The 7,333-nt window shown below is 45.8% G+C and overlaps 1 pseudogene; it reads left to right on the plus strand.

Annotated features, from left to right (window-relative positions):
• The first annotated feature begins 465 nt into the window (after positions 1–465).
• Positions 466–963, plus strand: LOC101037625 (ubiquitin-ribosomal protein eS31 fusion protein-like; annotated as a pseudogene).
• The last annotated feature ends 6,370 nt before the right edge of the window (positions 964–7,333 follow it).

Here is a 7,333-nt window from a genome sequence, read left to right on the forward strand (position 1 = left end):
GCGCCACTGCACTCCAGCCTGGGCAACAGAATGAGACTCTGTCTCAAGAAAAAAAAAAAAAAAAAAAAAAAAAAATGGAAGAGCATAGATTGTTAACACAGCTTATGGGTAAAGGCAAAAAATAAAGGGTTGAGTGCTGTTATGGGGATAAAGAGGAATATCCACGGTTTTAAAAACAGCATGTATATCATCTCTTTTAAGTTAAATTTCTGGCCAGACACATCCAGGAGTTCCAGGGCAGCCTAGGCAACATAGTGAGACCCTAGTCTCTACCAAAAAAATTAGCTTGGTGTGGTGGTACATGCCTCTAGGCCTCACTACCTGGGAGGCTGAGATGGGAGGATGGCTCGAGCCCAGGAGTTTGAGGCTTCAGTAAGCTGTGATTGCACCACTGCCCTCCAGCCTGGGTAACAGAGTAAGACCCTGTCTCTTTAAAAGATAAATGAGCTTTCGATCTACCAACTGTGGTGGAGCCACCACCAAAATGCAGATTTTCGTGAAAACCCTTACAGGGAAGACCATCACCCTCGAGGTTGAACCCTCGGATACGACAGAAAATGTAAAGGCCAAGATCCAGGATAAGGAAGGAATTCCTCCTGATCAGCAAAGACGGATCTTTGCTGGCAAGTAACTGGAAGACAGACGTACTTTGTCTGACTACAACATTCAAAAGGAGTCTACTCTTCATCTTGTGTTGAGACTTCATGGTGGTGCTATGAAAAGGAAGAAGAAGTCTTATAGCACTCCCAAGAAGAATAAGCACAAGAGAAAGGTTAAGCTGGCTGTCCTGAAATATTATAAGGTGGATGAGAATGGCAAAATTAGTCGCCTTCATCAAGAGTGCCCTTTTGATGAATGTGGTGCTGGAGTGTTTATAGCAAGCCACTCTGACAGACATTATTGTGGCAAATGTTGTCTGACTTACTGCTTCAACAAACCAGAAGACAAGTAACTGAGTTAATAAAAGACAGAAACTGAAAAAAAAAAAAGATAAATGAATAAAATTAAAATAAGTGAAACATTCTATAGTATGCGGGGTGTGGTGCATAAAGAGATGCACAGGAAGACTGGGCACCAAAATGTGAATAATGGTCATCTCATGGTGGTGGGATTCCAGGTAATTATTCCCTTGTGTTTGTAGGAAGGAAGGGAGAAAGGGACGGGGGAAGAGAGGGAGGAAGAAAAGAAGTCTACAGGTTTCATATCCTCACCTCCTATTCTCTCTTCAACCCACCCCAACTCCTAGTGTGTTTTTTGTTTTCTGTTTGTTTTGAGACAGAATCTCTCTATTGTCCATAGAGGAATGCAGTGGTACCCTCACGACTGACTGCAGCCTCCATCTCCCGGGCTCAAGTCATCCTCCCACCTCAGCCTCCCAAGTAGCTGGGACCACAGGCATGTGCCAATGTGCCTAATTTTTTTTTTTTTTTAGAGATGGGGTCTCATTATGTTGCCCAGGTTGGTCTCGAACTCCTAGCCTCAAGCCCCAACTTTTACTTTTGCCAGGCCCTGATCTTATCTGACCTCTCGCCAGCATTTCATCTTGTTGGCAGATGTCTCCTTGAAATCCTCCCTTCAATCAACTTCCATGGCGCACTGCTCCCTGCTCCTGCCTCTGTGATTGTCACGCCTCAGTCCTCTTTCCATCCTTCCCATCATCTTCCTCTGGATTTTGTCCTCAAACCTTTCCTTTTCTCAATTAATTACCATCTAGATGCTAATGTCTCCCAAGCGGCTGTCTTGAAATCCAACCAAGCATCTCTAATTGGATGTCCCACAGGTCATCAGACTCAGCATGGCCAAAACTAATCTCATCATCTTTCCCCCAAAAGCTACTGCTTCTCCTGCTGCAGTCCAATCTCAGAGAATGTCAGCATCCCCACCCACCACTTACTAAAGCCATAATCTTGGATATCATTACTCTCTCCTACGCTCACATCCAATCACCCACCAAGTGCTATCAGTTCTGTCTCCTGAGTCTCTATCCATCCATCCTCTTGTCTGCCTCTCCCCTACCCCTGCCTTGATTCCGGCACTATGACATCTCTTGTAAATGACTGAAGCAGCCTGTTCACTCATTTTTCTGTCCACTGTCCCCACTTATCTCCCATAGATGCCAGAGGGATCTTTCCAAACCACAAATCTGACCTCAGCACTTCCCTGTTTAAATCTCTTGGAGGATTTCCCATTACTCTTAAGATCAAGATCAAGGTCAATCTCTTTTTTTTTTTTTTTTAATTATTTTTTTTTTTTACTTTTTTTTTTTTAATTTTTTATTTTTTAGACAGGGACTCCCTCTGTCACACAGACTGGAGTGCACTAGTGCTATCACAGCTCACCACAGCCTCCACCTCTGGGGCTCAAGCAATCCTTCCGCCTCAGCCTCCTGAGTAGCTGGAACCACCACCGGTGCAGGCCACCCCGCCCAGCTAAATGTTCTGTCTTGCTTTTAGTAGGGATGAGATTTCACTGCGTTGCCAAGGCTGGTCTCAAACTCCTGGCCTAAAGCAATCCTCCCTTCTCAGCCTACCAAGGCGCTAGGATGACAGATGTGACCCACTGCACCCAGCCAAGATCAAACCCTGAAACATGATGTATTGGTTTAAGGATCGGCTCAGCCTCCCTGAGCACTGCCATCTCCAGCCCCTGGCCTCTCTCTATCACATCTAAAAGGCAAGAACACGGCTGTGGGCCATCTTCAAGGACTAAGGGCACTGGAACATTTGGCAGAGGTGAGGATGCCTTTTCCTTTTCCGAAAACTGCTTGCCAGATGGCTGAAGAAGTGAGAGGGCTGAGGCTGCTTCCCCCAGGGTGCCGGCCTTCCATCTCCCACTCATCCCTCTGACTCTATCATTCTCAAGAGGTTAGGGCCATGAGCTGGTTAGAGGTGACTGACCACAGAGAAGAAAAGCCTAGAGTGGGGATAAAGCCCACTTTTGTTTTCTTTTTTCTTTTCTTTTCTTTTTTTTTTTTGAGACAGAATCTCACACTGTCACCCAAGTTGGAGTCCAATGGTGCAATCTCGGCTCACTACAACTTCCGCCTCCCAGGTTCAAGCAGTTCTCCTGCCTCAGCCTCCTGAGTAGCTGGGATTACAGGCACCCACCACCACACCCAGCTAATATTTTGTATTTTTAGTAGAGACAGGGTTTCACTAAGTTGGCCAAGCTGATCTCGAACTCCTGATCTCATGATCTGCCCGCCTCAGCCTGCCAAAGTGCTGGAATTACAGGCGTTTTCTTTCGCTTTAGGGAGAAGGTTCTGTACTAGTCCATGTTCATAGTGCTCTCCTTTTTTTTTTTAAGAGACAGTCTTGCTCTGTCACCCAAGTTGGAGTACAATGGCTCACTGCAGCCTCTAACTCTTGCACTTAAGCGATCCACCCCCATCAGCCTCCTGAGTAGCTGGGACTAGAGGTGCTCTCCACTGTACCCAGCTCTCCATTTTAATTCTTGATACCTTGATATAGAGCTCAGGACCAAGGCAGGAGGGCTCCTCTGCTAATGATTGTCTTCCATACATATGCAGCGTAGTACTGGGCACAGTAACTGTTTATTTTAATATTTATCAATGGGGTCTACAGCACACTTTTCCCCTCAGCTTCAAGCTCCCAAGCCAGAAGGTGAGTCTTATTTTTTTTTTTTTTAAGGCGGAGTGTCACACTGTCACCCAGGCTGGAGTGCAATGATGCAATCTCAGCTCACTGCAACCTCTGCCTCCTGGGTTCAAGCGATTCTCCTGCCTCAGCCTCCCAAGTAGCCCACACCACCACACCCAGTTAATTTTTTGTATCTTAAGTAGAGACAGGGTGTTACCATGTTGGCCAGGCTGGTCTCAGACTCCTAACCTGATGATCCGCCCACATCAGCCTCCCAAAGTGCTGGGATTACAGGCGTGAGCTGCTGTGCCCGGCCAAAGGTGAGTCTTACTAAAGAAAAAATTACTCATGACACTTGTTAAAGACAATAAACCAAACTTGATTGAAGAGGGGCCATGACCATAAATACAGGGACCACTGCAATGGGTCCTGCAGCAAGGGGGAGACTGGACTCAACTCTGACTGCCACCAGTCCAAGTGGAGATTTATCGCCAAGGAGCAGGGGGAGGAGCTCAGCAGAATGTTTGCTGCAGGCAGGCCAGGGTGATAAGATACCGAGGGTGGGGAGTTTTTGCTCAACTGACTTAGCAGGATTCTTGCTCAGATTGGATTCTATGAAGATAGAGAGAAGCTCAAGCTCAGTACTAGGTGAGCAGAGGGCTCAGAGGAGTCCAGCCATAGTTTGGGTCTCAGGAGATAGTCTTTGTCAGCCTTAATAGGTGGAACTAAGTAAGCAAGAAGAAAGGAGAATGTGAGGCTGCAGGCTGGTCAGAGGGCACCCTCTCCTTGGGGATACCCCATAAAGTAGTCAAACACTGGCTTTGGGGTCCACCTATGGGTTTTAAGCCCTAGTCCTGAAGTAAGAGGCAGGACTTGACTCTGGAGGCAGGGCCAGAACAGTATGCCAAGTTTACCATTGCCATGACAACACCTGAAAGTTACCACCCCTTGCCATGGCAATGACCCACCGAGCCAAAATTACTACCCCTTCCCTAGAAATTTCTGCATAAACCACCCATTCACCTACATGTGATTAAAAATAGGTATAAATATAACTGCAAAAAACTGCGCTGAGCTGCTACTCTTTGCATATAGGGTAGCCATGCTGTACAGGAGCAGTCATGGAGCTGTAATCAGCCCTGCACATTACTCACTCTGTAAGTTTGGGCCTCAGTCTCCCCATGGGTGAAGACAAGGAGACAGAGTGGGGCTAGAGTTCCTGTGCATACTCAGGGTTCTAGGGACTGGGGCCCGCTTTCCAGAAGGTCCCAGCCTGAATGTTTCCTAAAGAACAAGAGCCAAGTCTCTTTCTTTGGCATCTTTCACATTTACATATAAATTGCTACCTAAAGGTCTGCCCTCCTTTATCTTAGCTCCAGATTCTAATGAGCTGGAAAAATGGTCCTGTGCCTGGGAATAACGGAGTTTCCAGGCTGAGGGTGGGAGAGAATAAGCTTCTTCACTTGCTGTGCCATTGGGAAGGCAAAGAGAGCAGGGGTGAAGGGAATACCATGTCCCTTCTCCACTGGGACCTATGCCACAGTGTCCCAAAGGAAAGGGGAGAAAACTGTTTTGTAACAGTTTGAAACATGGTGGAAAATCAAGCATGAAAGTATGTGAAATCCACTATAAAATTTGTGAAAAGTGACTCATAATTCTATTTGTTCTTTCCAGTGTACACGTTGCAGATATTTCATCCAGACAGAAATTGGAAATAAAGATAAGCCAGGAGCGCCATCTGGGATGTGATCTGTCACTAAGGCTAAGGCTTAGATGCTCAAATCCAGAGATCTCTGCAGATACTGAGGATGGGGAGAAAAGTGATAAAGTCCCTCCCCCAAAACACATACACACACACACACACACACACACACACACACACACACACACAGTACTGGTGCTAGGTCCCTCTTAAAGCACTTTAAACACATCTTTTATTTAATTCCAAAACCTGTGAAGTTGAGATTCCCATTTTAGAAACTGAGGAAACTAAGGCTTGCTCACCTAAGTAACTGGCAGACTTGGGCTTCAAACCCAGGACTCTCTGATGCTAAAGGCCAAGGTTAATTCACACAGTACCAATAAATGTGCCCACTAGAGCATCAGAGCTTGTCTCTCTCGTTCTTTTTCTTTCTTTCTTTCCTTCCTTCCTTCTTTCTTTTCTTTCTCTTCTCTCATTTTCTCCCTTCCTTTTTTTTCTTTTGTAGAGACAGGGTCTCACCATGTTGCCTAGGGTGGTCTTCAACTCCTGAACTCCAGTGATCCTCCCACCTCAGCCTCCCAAAGTGCTGATTGTACAGGCATGAGCCACTGTGCAAGGCCTAACGCAGAGGTTCTTAACTGAGGTCCATGGATAGAATTCAGGGCGTCCATGCATGAAAAATAAAACTACATCTTTTTTTCTTTCCCCCTCCTCCTTCTTTTTTTTGAGACAGAGCCTCACTCTGTTGCCAGGCTGGAGTGCAGTGGCAAGATATTGGCTCACTGCAACCTCCACCTCCTGGGTTCAAGCAATTCTCCTGCCTCAGCTCCCCAAGTAGCTGGAACCACAGGTGTGCACCACCATGCCCAGCTAATTTTTGTATTTTCAGTAGAGATGAGGTTTCACCATGTTGGCTAGGCTGGTCTCAATCTCTTGGCCTTGTGATCTGCTTCAGCCTCCCAAAGTGCTGGGATTACAGGTGTGAGCCACTGCACCTGGCTATTTTTTCCTATGTCTAACTAAAATTTAGCATTTCCTTCAAATCCGAATGTGGGCATTCTTTGCCTCCAGTAGAAATCACTGATTTTCATATTATATTACATTTGTTGATATCTCAAAAAATCATTTATGGTCATCAATATTTCAAAATATCAGTAGTTAACTGACTCACCACAAGCTTGTCATTTAGTGCATTCTTAAAGAAGCACTATGGTAGCCAGGTCACTCCCAGAAAATGAAGCCCTGTTATGTAGCATTTGCCAATTGCCATGGTGTAAACACTCCTACAATTGCCAATTTCAAGATGGCTATGTTTAACAACTGGTTTGCAAATTCCCTGAAAATTCAGCAGTCAGTGTTTGGAAACACAGACAAGACAGCTCCAGTACACCATGGGCACTAGGGTGAATTTTTCTGGGTCTACCAGTCTTCCCTGAAAGTCTTGGTGCCTTCAATGTAATGACGTTGGTAATAATAGTAATAGATTTTAAATATTAATTAAATCCTTCTCTATGCAAAGCATAATAATATGCACTTAATATGACCTATCTCATTTAAACTACCAATAATCCTATAGGGCAGATATTTTTTTTTTTTTTTTTTTTTTTTTTTGAGACGGAGTTTTGCTCTCGTTACCCAGGCTGGAGTGCAATGGCGCAATCTCGGCTCACCACAACCTCCGCCTCCTGGGTTCAGGCAATTCTCCTGCCTCAGCCTCCTGAGTAGCTGGGATTACAGGCACGCGCCACCATGCCCAGCTAATTTTTTGTATTTTTAGTAGAGACGGGGTTTCACCATGTTGACCAGGATGGTCTCGATCTCTTCACCTCGTGATCCACCCGCCTCGGCCTCCCAAAGTGCTGGGATTACAGGCTTGAGCCACCGCGCCCGGCATAGGGCAGATATTACTGGAGGGGTTTAAAATGGGGGAAAGAGGAAGGGAAAAGTGGTTTTGCCCCCTGGGAATGTCTGGCGTTGTCCGGAGACATTCTTGATTGTCTTAACTGGGTTTGCTACTGCCATCTAGTGCGTA

This window comes from Saimiri boliviensis, chromosome 9 (assembly GCF_048565385.1).
Source record: "Saimiri boliviensis isolate mSaiBol1 chromosome 9, mSaiBol1.pri, whole genome shotgun sequence".
NCBI lineage: Eukaryota > Metazoa > Chordata > Mammalia > Primates > Cebidae > Saimiri > Saimiri boliviensis.